At 37.6% G+C, this 16839-nt stretch overlaps 1 protein-coding gene across 1 annotated transcript in view; it reads left to right on the top strand.

Moving 5' to 3' along the window:
• Positions 1–16839, top strand: part of galnt2 (UDP-N-acetyl-alpha-D-galactosamine:polypeptide N-acetylgalactosaminyltransferase 2) — a 146225-nt gene that overhangs the window by 64751 nt on the left and 64635 nt on the right. The window lies entirely within an intron of this gene.

The raw sequence follows: 16839 nt of genomic DNA on the forward strand, positions 1-16839 counted from the left end.
CTTGGATGGATCATAACTAGGTCTGCAGCTATCGAATATTTTAGTAATCGAGTATTCTGAAAATTCCATCTGTTAATCGGATAAAACGCATTTTTTTTTAGGTAAAGAGCAATTATAAAAATATACATAGAAAAAAAAAGACATCTCTCCTAATATTGAACCATTTTTAGACAATCAGTGTCTTTATTTTAGATGTATATTGTTGAAAACAGCCAACAATTGCTTCTTAGATGTGACTAGAAAAAAAAAAACACAACAAAATCACTGCTTTCACTCAAAAAACATAAGGAAAAAAAAATCTATTTAAATAAAAACAAACTTTTTAAAAAATAAAACAAATAAATAAAAAATCTTATTCTTATATTACTCTCTTATTTCTTACCTAAAATTATCATTATGCATGATAACACACATAACTTTAAAGAGCATATGACAGGAGAAAAAAAGTCTTAAATGGCATTATTGTGTGAATTAGAATCATATTTTGACACGATTCGACAATATACAACAATTTAGCAAAGCGCAGATGACGAGAAATTAGTCTTTTAATCTGCCTGTCTTTTAGCCACGCCTACCATTATAGGGCTTTAGCGTCCCCAACAGGTGGATGACGTCAGCGGTAGACTGGGCTCATCGGTTTTACTATTCAGCCCATTAAGGGGGAATTATTCAGAACGAGGAAAATGCGACGAAGAGAGCCGCAAAATGTCATTGTTTCAGTCTCTCTACTCCAATATTTTTACAGGATATTTTTTTTATCAAAGTATTTTTCCCCAATAGCTATATAAATGGCTTGAGAAGGACCAGTCAACCCGTCGAGGGGGAACTATTCACAACGAGGAAAACGCGACGAAGAGAGCTGCAAAATGTCATTGTTTCTGTCTCTTTACTTCAATATTTTTACAGGATATTCTTTTTATCCAAGTGTTTTCCCCAATTGCTAAATAAATGGCATGGTCATGACAAATAACAGTCTTGTGCTAAATGGAATATGAAATAATAAAAATGCACTTATTTAGGACGACATGGCAAAATTACTCCATAATGGTCAAAACTGTCGACTTCACCTTTACTGTCGCACCTCCCGAACGGTATTTTATGACACCTAAATCGGACATATGTCATTTCCCTTCCCCGGTTTCGGAGAATGTAAACAAACCAAGAGGCGTGACAGCTAGCCGACATGCTAACTCGAACCGAGTGGTGTTCCAAAGTCTTCGAAGCGGACAATCACACATAATTAGCCCGGATTATTTGACACGACGACTGGGTTGTCGATTGACTTTGCGGATTGGCAAACCGCCCGGCGGAGAGCAATTTACAGTTCATTCCCCGGAGGAGGGCGGCTGCAGTTGTTGTGCAGCTAACGTGCAGCTAATGTTTTTATATGCCTATAAATAATCAAACGTAAGTAGCCCTTTATTTAAAGAAAGTTTGTAGTGTTTACTTTTTTTATCGCTGTATTCGTATTTGACATAATACAAAACAAGATGTTTACTCACTTCCTCGTAAATCCAATGGTCCCACAGTAGTAGGGCTTGTTTTGGCGAATTCCCATTCATTATATTATGTATATACAGGATGTATGTATATATTTTCCCCAAGTGGGAGCTTCCATGATCCTTATAAATTTAATAATAATAAAAAAAAAAAATATATATATATAATTATATATATATATATATTAACTATTTTATTAAATAAAAATGCACGTTGATACGACGCACATAAAGGTAACTTCAATTAAAAAAAAAAAAAATCGTTAGAAAGTTGTATGGACTTAAAATGTGCTAGCTTGTTGTCTTGGAAAATTATACTTGGGTGGCGGCGCTTCAAGTGTTTGTTCATAGCCGACGTGCTTCCGCAGTATGCGAGCTCAGTTTAGCAAAGAGTACACACAGTGGCACCCTCCATATTTTCCTTGAAATTATTCCAGGCTCTGGCTATTCTGGTCCTCTTTTTTGGCTCTATGCCACTTTCATGTGTCACCAAATCTGCCCTTTTTGGTAATTGGCGGTGTTTTCAACTCCTCGCCATAGTGAGGAGTGAACCGGCGATTCACTTGGCTCGTTGTCGTCAGTCCGGCCCATGTCCTCCTCAGGAAGGCGGCGGTGTGCATCAAAACACCGAGAGGCGTCGGATGGCTCTTTATGGATACTTTTAGTGTCCAAAACAAAAACGCAGGGGCTGCAGCCATTGAACTCGGCGCTACCAGCGCACTTTCCAAACTCACCGATCTCACTCCCTCTGTTCTGTTTCGCTCCCTCTCTCTCGCTCGCCCACTTTCTTCCTCTTTGCTCAATCTGACAATGCCGGTCACATTGAAATAACAGCGGCCCCCTTGGGGGTGTTAGTAACAACGGCTTGCATCGCGAGCACCCGCCATTCTATAAACTTTATCCGCATGTAATTTTTTTTTTTAACCCGTCAATACCCGTCGACGGTATGTTTTGCCCGTCGACGCATGTCGACGACTAGTCGGGACAGCTCTAATATATATATATATATATAGGAGTGGGAACCTCAGGGCACCTCACGATACGACACGATTCGCGATACAAGGCTCACGATAACGATTATATCACGATACAGCGATTATCGATATATTGGTCAGAAATTGGATACATGACATTCTACGATATAACTGTTGAAACGAAAAAAAAAAAAAAAGATATTTAAAAATAGAAAAAATACTGTTTAAGTCGTTTATTAAGCAGTGACACCTTTTCTGTGCAACATTGCTGTAAAATATAAATCTACTGCAAATTGTGCCCCTGCACATATAGAGGAAACCAACCACGACCACTGATATCACTTGGAGAGACCATGATGAATGGCACCCTTAATTTCTTAAGTTTTAAATCTTTAAAAAAATAAATAAATAAAAAGTGCCGTAGGTGTCAGCAGTTGAGCTTGGAGTGGGGCAATGATAAAATTGGTGGGTCTTTTGTTCGTATATGACCTTTGTTGCTTGGTTTGAGCACTTCGGCTATCTGCTTCAGCATTTAAGATGTCAGACTTGCTCAGTCACAGTCTTCCTCACCTTAAAAACAACAAAATAAAACAAAAAATATTAGCTACTTCATAGCGTTTAAGTTGAAATCCTGATTTTTTTTGTGTTGGAAGTATTGAATTAAAAAAAAATATGAATTGAATGTATAGAAATTAAAAATTCAATAATTACCTATTTTTAATATGTAGGCTACATCAATAATTACCTATTTTTAATATGTAGGCTACATTAATTATCATGCACATCACTTTATATATCTTGGAACCTATTCAAACCATTTTATAGCTTATTGTATCAAAATGACAGTCATAACAGTTTGTGTAGTAAACTAGATGGAAATTGGTTCTCAAATAATATCAAATAAATCGGTAAATTCATGTGGGCTTGTTCGATATTCATTTTCATCCAGTTTAGGGTCCTGGTTTATTGTATATCATTCAACACCAAATGTCATCGAAATAATACATGTAAATTAAAAAGTCAATTACATTGCATAACTTTCTTACCTCAAGTGATGAAAGCGAAGCTCACAAACTCCGGTATCCACTACGTCACCAGCTCCCAGTGAAACTTATTTTTCTTAGACAATTCTTGCATACAGCCTTACATACAGTCCTTATTCACCTTACTTCCTTTCTTGTTGGTATAAAATCTAAAGTGTGTCCCCATGTGTGATTTGTAGCAATATTTTTCTCCTTTTTTCCTCCACCGTTCTCACGGAACTTTTTTATTTTTTCAACCCACTTGAGCTTCCTCTCTTCTTCTCTAGACAACTTGTGCGCACTTTACCCTCACCGCCACTCCCTAGCGCCCCTAGTGGACCGCCAAGGAATTGCTCAACAAACATTGAGCAGTTTACAGCATCCATACTCCATTGTATGACCAATATGTTAAATAAAAGTATCGATTCTTGGCGGGAGCATATCGATAACCCATCGGGTTGCAAAATATCGCGATATATCGCTGTATCGAGATATTGTCACACTCTTATATATATATATATATATATATATATATATATATATATATATATATATATATATATATATATATATATATATATATATATATATATATATATATATATATATGCATATATATATATATATCTTAGGGCTGTCAAAATTAACGCGTTAACGCGCGGTAATAAATTTTTTAAATTAATCACATTAAAATATTTGACGCAATTAACGCACATGTCCCGCTCAGACAGTATTCTGCCTTTTGGTAAGTTTTACAGCAAGGGTTTTTGTGCTGTCTAACAGCGAACTCTTGTGGTCGCTTTGCGACATGGTTTGTTTTCTTGCCAGTTCAATATGGCTGCACGACGTCTCTGTTGTGCTTATATGATCCTTGGACAAGATTTGTCCGTAAGTATGGTTGTTGTAAAGAATGTACATATTATGTTAATAAGCGAAATGTTATATTTTTTGTATGAGACGCTTTTTGTTTGTTTAGTTAACCTGTATAGCGTGCTAAGCTAACGTTGTTGCTAATGCAATGCTTGTGTACTTTTTTGTGTGTAGTTTTAGGATGGTCTAAAGAGTACAATGGTTTGAGGCCATTTTATCAATAAATCAGAAGAAGTCTGATTATTAAGGCGTCGTTCACTAGCTGTCTAGCTTTGGAAAAAGTAGACGCTTCGGAGTGAGGACAGCATAGACAGATTTAAATGACAGTAGAGTGAAATGCCCACTACAGTCCTTATGTACCGTATGTTGAATGTATATATCCATCTTGTGTCTTATCTTTCCATTCCAACAATTTATTTTACAGAATATATATATAACTCACAGAAAAATATGGCATATTTTATAGATGGTTTGAATTGCGATTAATTGCGATTAATTACGATTAATTTTTAAGCTGTAATTAACTCGATTAAAAATTTTAATCATTTAACAGCCCTTATATATATATATATATATACACATACAGTGGGGCAAATAAGTATTTAGTCAACCACTAACTGTGCAAGTTCTCCCACTTGAAAATATTAGAGAGGCCTGTAATTGTCAACATGGGTAAACCTCAAACATAAGAGACAATGTGGAAAAAAAAACAGAAAATCACATTGTTTGATTTTTAAAGAATTTATTTGCAAATCATGGTGGAAAATAAGTATTTGGTCAATACCAAAAGTTCATCTCAATACTTTGTTATGTACCCTTTGTTGGCACTAATGGAGGCCAAACGTTTTCTGTAACTCTTCACAAGCTTTTCACACACTGTTGCTGATATTTTGGCCCATTCCTCCATGCAGATCTCCTCTAGAGCAGTGACGTTTTGGGGCTGTTGTTGGGCAACACGGACTTACTTACCTTGTTTCGATCCAAAAACTCCATGTAGCATGTATAATTGAGTGTCAAGACACAGCTGTGAATGGCCACAGCTGGATTTTTGGGGGATTCTATGGGTGAAACATGGTAATATAACAAGGGGTCGCGATGCAGAAAACGCAGACATTAAGGAGTGGTCGAGATTTTCTTTTTCATATATTTACATATATTTATATATTTTCATATATATATATATTTTTTCTGTTTGGATCTATTATTTATCATCTAACATATCGGAGAAAATGCGACAGTAACAAAAAAAATACAATTAAGCGATAATTATGAGGTAGATATCCGTGACCTTTTTACAGACGCCATTTTTTTCTTCGTGACATAATTTGTTTAAAATATGTGAGTGAAAAATTTTTAAAGTCGTTTTTTTTTTTTTTTAAACTAAATATGAGACATCAAATAATGATTCTAAGCTAAAAACGACAGACATTTTAAATAATAAATATAATTAATTACCTTCGTTTTATGGCTGGGTTGAAACAAAAGCAGTTGCACGACGTCCGTAAATGGGGGTTTTTCAGGGTAAAACGGAGAAATTTAAAATAGTTTGGGGGCTTAATGCGCCATGAATCTGGTATGGCAGCATATAGACATATTGTTCTATCAAACACAACAGTTGTTTTGGCTTAAAATACAGCAGTTTCTTTTAAAGAGGAGTGCAAGAGCAGAAACTGCTTTTTCAGTCTTGTCTGTGTTTTCCGCCAAATATATATGTATATATTAGTGCTGTCAAATTTATCGCGTTGACGGGCAGTAATTAATTTTTTAAAAATTAATCACGTTAAAATATTTGACGCATTTAACGCATCTACGGAATGACCCGCTCATGCATTGCCTCAAAAAGTTTACAATGACGCCGTTTTAGCACATTAAGAGCGAAAAGGCGGAGAAATGCGAGTGGACTCAGGCGTTCATTGGACCGCGCCTTTTATTGGCATAAGCTTCGGCAACTCTTTCGCAACAAACATAACTATTGTGGCGAGCGACGTAGGGAAGAATGACAAGAGGCGATCTTTTTCTCAAAATGCTTTATTGAACACAACGCAGAACATATACCATGTTCTGTTCCGCCCATCATGTATTTGGGCGGAACAGTTAAGTCGCTACAGTACCATTAAGTGAAAACACAACAAAAATATTTCTATCTCTCAAAAAAAATAATGTTCACAAAAAGAAAAGCGCTCAATGCAAAGTGGCATTCCCAATCAAAATACCTATGCAAAATACACATAAATAAAACTTACTCAGACTTTGCCTTGGCTCGATCTCTAATTAATTTAAAACTCACCTTTGACACCTTGTGGTGTATTTCAATCACTACCTCACGTAGTTAAAGACACTGTGGAAGAACGGCAGGGAGCCCATGTGACGTCCCGCTCGGCGACATCAACAGTGGCAGGCGATGAGTTTATTTTTGGATTGGAAATTTTACAAATTTTATTAAAACAAAAACATTAAGAGGGGTTTTAATTACGGCTGTCAAACGATTAAAATTTTGAATCAAGTTAATAACAGCTTAAAGATTAATTAATCGTAATTAATCGCAATTCAAACCATCGTAAAACATGCCATATTTTTCTGTAAATTATTGTTGGAATGGAAAGATAAGACAGCGCCAGCAGAGGGCGACAAAACTCAAAAAAACACAAGTAACAAGTGGACATTGCACTGTGCTGTCATTTTAATCTGTTTGAGCGGGGCATGTGCGTTAATTGCGTCAAATATTTTAACGTGATTAATTTAAAAAATTAATTACCGTCCGTTAACGCGATAATTTTGACAGCCCTAGTTTTAATATGAAATTACTTAAAAGTTGTACTCAAATTTATCTTTTAAGAACTACAAGTCTTTCTATCCGTGGATCCCTTTAACAGAAAGAATGTTAATAATGTTAATGCCATCTTGTGGCTTTATTGTTATAATTAAGGGTGTAACGGTACCTGTATTTGTATTGAAACATTTCGGTTCAGGGTCCTTGGTTCGGAACGGAGGCGTACCAAACGAGTTTCTAACGTAATCTTAAGTTTGTAACCCTTACTTTTCGAGGCTCTCAGTCGATTGGGTTACAGTTTCTCTGTGTAGATTATATTTACTCCGTCTTCTTTACTATAATGAGGACCAACACGGTAGAACAGTATAACCCAGAAACGTCAATGGCGCGACAACGTGGCCGCCGCAAGAATGCAGTGAAACGCGGGCCTTAAGTCATTCAGCCAATGCACACCAGTCGCAGTGCGGCCGCGTGTTAGACGCGTCCCAGAAGCGGCTCAACACGACGCACGCAAAAAGACCGGCAGAGTTTATTATTTGACGCGCGACGCGACCCTCCTGCGTCAATACTACTACCGGTAGCTAGGATCGGGCAGACCGGAAGTCACTCGTGTAAAAATAGGGTGGATCCGGTCGGTTTTCAAACTAATATGCAATCGTAACCCACTTTTTGAGTCCATCAGATCTCTTGAGTGGTAGATCGGGGCACAGTTGACTTGTCTTTGTTGATTTACTGCTGTCTTCTCTGCTATAATAATAACCAACACGGCCCCGTGTTCAATACAAAACCCTCCTACCACAACAAAACAAGTAGGAATTAATATTCACATAGGAACTAAAGTTATACAACATAAAATATACAATATAAATGAATACTACATCACATTTGTAAAATATAAACACATAATAAAATAAATAGCCCATTTAAATAAAATAAATTGAATGAGCTGAAACACCTGTAATTAAATAATACCAATAATACACAGATCCTGCTTACACAATTAAATTTATTAATTTCTGTGTGGCGCTTTAACTTAAGAAAGCTTTTGAAAACCGTTCATAAGACAATAAAAATGTTTCATTGAGACATTGCATTTGTAAAAGACATGTTAAAATCTTTGTCATTGGGATTGCGTTTCTCTTCAGCACAGGACTTCTTTTTTCTTTCTTTCAGAAAGAAAGCTGACCAATACGCGGGGTCTGGAAGGCAAATTGTTGTTGGATTATCTTTAAGTACCTGCTACTTTTTGAGCAGAATTCTAGCTTTGTATAGGCTAATGTTCCTATTATTGAAAGCACAAAAGTGTGTAATAAACAACTAGCACATTTATATTTTGCATTTTGTTTTCTTACTGTACCGAAAATGAACCGAACCGTGACCTCAAAACCGAGGTACGTACCGAACCGAGATTTTTGTGTACCGTTACACCCCTAGTTATAATAAACAAATACAGTACTTATGTACAGTATGTTGAAATTTTTTGTCAGTCTTGTCTCATCTTTCCATTCCAACAATATTTTACAGAAAAATATGGCATATTTTACAGATGGTTTGAGTTGCGATTAATTACGATTAATTAATTTTTAAGTACACACTTACTTTGCAGAACAAAGATAAAATGTCCAGCGACAGCAAAAAAAACTTGAGAAAATCACATTTATTATGTAAAACAAAATACTGAAATACACATATTCCATCTCCAAAACATTGATTTCAGCTGTTGTCAGGTTTTGACCCCTTGAGCCACTGTAGAGGCACTTTTTAAGTGACTAGCTTCATCTAGTGTTAAGGATGAGAAGTGCAACAGAATGTAGTTGAACTCTGTCTTCTTGTGCAGACCATATTCAATGTTTTTATTATTTGCTGTGGGCTAATAAAAGCTGGGCAGCAGACAGCAGTTGGTCTGCGCGCTGTAGTTTGGACAACCCTGCTTTTAATGAATCCTTCTAGAGTGGCTAGCTAGCTTTGTTCCCCGATTTGTAAAGGCGGTAAGATATAAGGTTATACTGTTTTTGTCACTACCTTTTTCATCAGGAAAAGAAAATAGACAGTATTTTTTATTTTGCCGAGGTGGGTAATTTGCAATACTTTAAGCTCTTAAAAGGCTTTGGGGGTGCACCAGCTTTGAGTGTGCTTGTGAAGCACATAACCAATGATTGACACCTTGTTAGTCATGTGTTCTGTTCTGGCTGGTTGTTTTTCTTTGGGTGTGAATGTTTCTTTAAAAAACAAATTAGTGGTACAAGATGGGGCCAGATTTTTTTTTTCTGATGATTCCTCTCATGTACTTCTTGTTATACTGACAGTTTTAACAAATTTAACAAGCTACAGGGGGGGTCTGCTCTATCTATCAACGTCTAATTGTTGAGGTTTGTAGTTGTGGTTTTACCAAAGAAATGGACTCCAGCTGTGTCTACCAAGGATATGTTTCTGTAGTGTTCTTATAATCCAGAGAATTTTTTCTCTTTCAATGTGGGACATTGAAGAGTCCCTAATTGGTGGTATGCATTTCCCAGGCTCTTCGACCTTCATGAGTTAAACTTACTAGGAATAGAAAAGAAAATCCAAGACACTCGACAGAGTGATGGTTGAAATTCCTTTGCAATATGTCCACAAACCCAACTATGCATCTCCACCCACTGTTTCCCGAAACAACACCCGAATCCAAAAGCACGGCAGGCTAAACAGTCATAGCTGAGAGACTTGTCATGCAGCTCTCGTTGCTCGGAACCGTCGCCCCTCCTCCCACTCGGTCCCTGCTGTGACCCATGAAAAGCTGAGTGCATGCATCTGATTGATATATGACTGAAAATGGATTCCAATTTGACTGCAAAAGTGGGGGGCATTTTCATTTCAGAGTGACTTTATCATCATGACAGTTTAAAATCATGACTGTTTAGAATAACACTACCTTTTATATTGCCTAAAATGTTTTCTTGACAAGGAGATAAGTGGACAGATAAACAGTGGAAACGTTTTTTTTTTTTTTCCCCCCTAAAGAAGTTCATTTAAAAAAAAAAATAGACGCTGAAAGCCTAGGAAGCAATATCCGTGTGTAAGTGGTCATTTTTAATAATCCAAAGGTTAACACTTAATAGATTTTGTGTTAAAATACATGCATTTAAATGAACAAAGAGGTGACACTTAATGGATTTTGTGTTCAAATACATGCATTTAAATAGACTGTAGGAAAATGAACAGCTTTTAAGCAAATGCTTGGTGATGGAATCCCCTGCTGCTTTTTGAAAATGTAGCCCGCCTTCTATCAACTCCACATGAGTTTCTCAATTCACTGACAATTGCCTTGGGCAAAGGGCTGGGAATAATTTTCATCATTGCTGATTACATTTGTTAATTATTTCTCCATTGTGAAACAAATGTCTCCACAAAAAGGAAATATTTTTCATGTAGCACAGAGTTGTCAAACTCAAGGCCCGGGGGGTGGTGGGCAAATTCGACCCATCACATGTTTTTCTGTGGCCCGTGACAGCAAATCATGTGTGTCAACTTCATGTTTTTAACCAAACAAAAAAATAATAATTTCTGTAGTCCTTCATTGACTAGATCGGGGTGCCAAAACTATTCCACATAGGGCCTCAATGGGTGCTGGATTTCATCCTAACAAAACAAGATGACACCTTTTCACCAATCTGGTGTCTTACAAGTGTAATCAGTTGATTGCAGTCAGGTACTTCCTATTTTAGCAGAAACTTCATTGGTTAAACTGTCTATGCTCAATTGATAGGAACAAAACCCTGGGCCAACTGTGGCCCTTGGGAACCGGTGTTCTGCCAAAATGTCCTACAACGGTGAAACGTCCTACAACAGGCAAATTTGACACCCAAAGTACTACTGTGTGCTTTCAACTCGTTTTGCTTGGATACATACAGGCAGAACGTACTAAAAAATACCTTAAGAAAATACTCATATGTAGTTATATCAAATAAGAACAGTTGAATACGCTACTTGACTAATGTGATCAACAGATCAACACTGCTTTAAAGTGCCTATGACATCATAAAAAATCTTAAATAGCATTATTATGTGAATTAGAATCATATTTTGAGAGGATTTGACTTTATACAACAATTTGGCAAAGCGCGGATGACGAGAAATTAGTCTTTTAATTTGCCGTATAGCCCCACCTGTCATTATAGCGCTCTAGCGTCCTCAGCTAGAGGATGACGTCGGCAGGGTCACGATCTCATCTGATTTAGAATTCAGCCCATTGAGGGGGAATTATTCAGAACAAAGAAAATGCGACTAAGAGAGCCGCAAAATGTCATTGTTTCAATCTCTCTACTCCAGTATTTTTTCCCGAATTTCTTTTTATCCAAGTATTTTTCCCCAATTGCGAAATAAATGGTATGGTCATGACAAATAACAGTCTTATGTTAAATGGAATATGAAATATTAAAAATTTATTCAGTACGACATGGCAAAATTAATCCATAATGGTCAAAACTGTCGACTTCTTGCACCTGCCGAAACAAACCAGAAGGCGTGACAGCTAGCCAACATGCTAACCCCACCCGAGCGGGGTTTGAAAGAGTTATTCTCGCCGTTCAAAGTGAAAAATCAGACAAAACTACCCCGGATCACATCACACGGCGACGCGGTTGTCGATTGTCTTCACCGATCGGCACACACACACCTCTCTCTGGTGCAGCAACAAAACCCTGCAGCACATTTGGCTGGCACGATGCGAAAAATAAACAAATTAATCCGCAAAATCTCTGCATGCTATAAAGCAATGCTGTATTGTGAGATGCTGACCCGGGTGACGTCACATTTGCATCCCTCCTCAATACAGGAAGTTATTCATTTTCATGGCGTGGGATTAAAAAAATTGATTATATAAATTGATCGCTTCCACACACATCCAAGCGGTCCATTTTATTCAGGAGCATAAAATACTGCGTGACATATGAAATAAACATGCTTTTTGCCGTCATAGCCACTTTAAAGCCACCATAAAAAAACACAATGGTTACACGTATGAGAGGGAAATACATGCAAAATGTATTTTTTAGGCAATGAAAAGGTATTATAAAACTCAATAAAAACAAAAATAGTTAGTACTCGCCACATTTAACTGATGTGCGCATGCTTGTGCAAGTGCACTGAGGATTGTGTAGGACAGGGGTCCCCAAAATACGGCCCGCCTTCACATTTGGTCCGGCCCCCTGAACAGTACCAGAGAGCATTTTGATTTTGATTTTTTTTCAATAGTGTTATTTATTTCCTGCCTTTTTTATGAAGAAGCCAGAGAGGGTTATTTGATTAGTATCTATTTGATAAATAGTGTTATTATGCAATATTATTATTATTATTATTATTATTATGAGATGATATTACTTTTATTTTTTTTTTTACTTTTGTTCCGTGAAGAACCCAAAAAGGGTTATTTAATTGTGGCTTTCTGAAAAACAATAAATTTTTACATTTAGGCACTCCTGCAATCGTCACACTTTTTCTGTTACAAACTGACCCCGGCCCCTCATCAGAGAAGGGAAAAGTTATGTGGCCCTCACAGGAAAAAGTTTGGTGACCCCTGGTGTGGGACGTATCTCAGCGTAGAAAAGAATGGCAGAACGCTGGTTTTGACGTCCTCTGGACTAGATGAATCCGAATATATTTCTTTTTCCCCTTAGAAAAAAACTGAAAAAAACATTTTTAAAAATGTTCACAAAAAACAGAGAATGTTTACCATGTCCTTTTTTTTTTAAAATTAAAACTCAAAATCTAAATACAAAAGAGAATATGAATAGTTTCACCCTTTTTGTTTCCAAAGGATAGGCCAATAAACAAATAAAAAAAGAATAAATACAAATTAAAACTGAGTATTTACAGTTTTCTTTTCTTTTCTCTTTTTTTTTTTTTTTTTAAATGCTAAACAAATAATTGTGACTGGATTTTAAAAACTGTTCAGTATTGCTTATATTGACCACAAAGAATAAAAAGACATAGCTCATCCTTATCCCTCATTGTACTCTGTAAAATGACAAATGCTCCTATTCTATTCTATTCTATTCTATTCTATTCTATTCTATTCTATTCTATTCTATATGAGAGCGGATATTAAGACACGTGTGTGTTGGATGGAGTGGTTGCTGGAGTTCCACTGGATGCCTTTGGAATGGTTACACGAGGGAGTCCTGTCTGTCAGGCTCCATCAGTCTGACAACACCACAGCATCGTGGGATTTCCAGAAAATACTGGAGCCAACACAGACAGAAGGGGGAAAGAGCTCAGTGATCAAGAGGCCAAGGGAGAGCAGTGGAGATGGTTCAAACTGTTCGTTATTCACCAGTGAGGAGGGGGGCAGATCCAAACCTGCAAACCACAAGCTAGGTCCATAGGGGATGAACTCCAAAAGAAGGCCTCAGGGATTCTTTTTTTAAATTCATTTCACATGAATGAGATACCAGGTGGTGAAGCTGTGGGCTTTTAATCGAGTGTGCCAACCCAGAAAGAGAGGCTCCCTAGATATAGTACATTCAGTTTGAAATGGTAAAACCTGATCTCTCTTGTGTTTGCACATAGGTTTGTTGGTAGGACGGTGGCAAACAACGAATCAAAATAAGGAACATAGCAGTCCTTGTTTTTATTCGGTGCCGTCTAACTTAGTTACTCAAATAGTGTTTTTCATAGTTCAAGTTCATACATTTACTTTACCATGGAAGGAAGGTAAGAACCTTCAAGTTAAGAAGCAACTGCTCTAAGTGGAAACAAAGCTTCCTTCTGACCTTTTGTTTGGCCTTTAACAAGAAAAGTCATTGAATGAATGTACGTAGTTCCTCCTTGATGCACTCCAGGATTTCTTCCTTCTATTTTGATAAGAGTTCAACCGTGCCAGAGGACTGTGCTCAACTGGTTCAGTTCTTGTTTGATCACAGAAATGCTAAAAATGTCCCCAATGTGAGCAACAGTGGGCAGCCAGCATTTTTGTACTGCTTTTCTTGATATGTTACCAAGAAGTGCTCTCGATTGCAGTGATTCCCAACCATAGTGCAATACAGTCTGCTATCACAGAAAGCACGTCCTCAGTTTTTGGTCAGAAATCTGCATTTTTGGTGAAACGGCTGCTTCTATCTGTGACTAATCAAAATTTGTGAATAATTGATGATAATTGAAAATTTTTTGGGGGTTGTATGTCTGGGTGGTGCCTTAACCCCCAGAACACAAAAATAAAATATGAATAAAAGCACAAATAAAATCAGAAGCGGGTCGACACAGAGTCCCTCCCGGATGACCGAGCTTCTCATCCTTGATTCATCACCTTATCGTGGTGGGGGGGTTTGCGTGTCCCAATGATCCTATGAGCCATGTTCTCTGGGGCTTTAATAAGCCCCTGGAAGGGTCACCCATGGCAAACAGGTTCTAGGTGTGGGGCCAGACAAAGCATGGCTCAAAATGAACCCCTATGATGAATAATATTAATGAACTCAGGTTTCCCTTGCCCGGACACAGGTTACCAGGGCTCCCCTCTGGAGCCAGGCCTGAGGGTGGGGCTCGAAGGCGAGTGTCTGGTGGCGGGGCCTGTTCTCATGGGGCCCGGCTGGGCACAGCCCGAAAAGCCAACGTGGGTCCGCCTTCTCATGCCAAAGGGGTCGGGTGCGTAGTGATTTGGGCGGTCCGACCCCCGACTACAGAAGCTAACTCTTGGGACCCAAAAATAGTTTTTCCATAAAAGAAGAAATTCTAGAACATGAAGAAAAAAAATCAGCAAATAGGCTAATTTGTCAACTCCCATTAATATATGGGAGGCTCCACTGTACTGTACATTTTGTTTGGCGCGCAGACCCAGACTGTACCTCTGTATTCGAATCATTGACATGCACATACAGATATATATTTTTTTACTTCTGATCTAATATTTCCATTATATATTTTGCCATAACTTATCCGATACCTACCGTATTTTTTGGACTATAAGTCGCACCTGAGTATAAGTCGCACCAGCCATAAAATGCCCAACGAAGAGGAAAAAAAAACATAAGTCGCACTGTAGTATAAGTCGCATTTTTGGGGGAAATTTACTGGATAAAATTCAACACGTACAACAGATATGTCATCTTGAAAGGCAATTGAATATAAAAATACAAAAGAGAACAACATGCTGAATAAGTGTACAGTATGATGTTACATGATGCATGAACAACGAAATGCGAATATACTGTCCTCACCAGGACGGTACGGCTCGGTCCTGGCTATACAGCGAGCTAAACTCCCAAATGACGATGCTGGACGTCCGGATAATTTGCTGAATCAATTTCGTCCTCGAAACCAAACAGGTTCGCATCAACGTAAATAAATGATAATTAGGTGCTATTACAGCAATGACACGAACGGTTAGCATGCGTTAGCTAGCATTAGCACATCATTCAAACAACCACACAACTAGCTCTAAGTGTCCGATCGCGGGTGGAAAACACACAACAGAGAGATATTTTAACACACAACAGTAGAGATATTTTATAAGCATAAACAATGAACTGTAGGTTTGCATCTCTCTCTCTCTCTCTCTCTCTCTCTCTTTCTCTGTCTCTCTCTGCCTCTCTCTGCCTCTCTGCCTCTGCGTAGCTGTCCCTCTTCTTCTGAATTGTGAGCGCTCTTCTTTGCGTAAACAAGTGTGAGTGCGTCCCACTTGGGCGTGAAAGCGCCACAAACTAAAAGCATGTATTTCAATATAAAAAAATCAATAATACAAATCAACACACATTGCCAAAGGCAGAACGCGAACGTGGCCATAGCTATTAAGAGTTATTTAGATAACTATAGCATAAAGAACATGCTAACAAGTTTACCAAACCTTCAGTGTCACTCTAAAACACTTAAATAACATGTGAAATGATATAATGATGTGTTAATAATTTCACACATAAGTCGCTTCTGGGTGGTTTCTGAAGAGCAATAGTCTAGTGCTTCAACGATTAATCGATTAACTCGAGGATTCGATTAGAAAAAAAATATTCGAATTAAACTTTGCTGCTCCGAGTATTCGTTAAAGTTGCATTGTAATGGTTTGTTTAGAAAGTTTTTGCATTTAGTGTTATTGATTTGGGTGGATACACTGCCCTCTAGTCTGCCTCATTTCACGTGACTGAACCCAGCTGCTCCTTGTTAAGACCAACAACGTTTTTGTGTGAGCTAATGTCTTTTTAATGCATTTGTAAAGTAGTTGATAGGTACTGTATATTAAACCATTTTTGTCTGAATATGTATCTGAACCATTTAAGAGCATTGTAAAAAAAAAAGTTCACGTTTTATAGCATTTAAGCTAGCGGCCTTTTGCTATGTAAGTTAGCCAAATGTTCTTTTGTTGTACATAGATCCTCATTTTTTTGTTTTGTTTTTATACCATTTGAGGTTCAGCTCAGGTATTTTATTTTTTATGTTCCTTATCCGATTACTCGATTATTCGAACTAACTAGTTAATCGATTAATCGACTACTAAAATAATCGATAGCTGCAGCCCTACAATAGTCCCTCACAACGTGTTTGCCTTTTGGTTCGATTTACACCAGTCAAAAAGCATTGCAAAATGGGTGAAAAATAATGACTGGCTGCCTTGGATACCCAATATCAGCAAGGACATCACTCTGCTGTGTGTCAAAGGCGTCACTTTCTACTCACAGGCCGATCAGTTGGCTCCATCTTATTAATATGCAAAACACACTTTCATACTGTCAAGGCAGACA

This window comes from Corythoichthys intestinalis, chromosome 1 (assembly GCF_030265065.1).
Source record: "Corythoichthys intestinalis isolate RoL2023-P3 chromosome 1, ASM3026506v1, whole genome shotgun sequence".
Lineage (NCBI taxonomy): Eukaryota > Metazoa > Chordata > Actinopteri > Syngnathiformes > Syngnathidae > Corythoichthys > Corythoichthys intestinalis.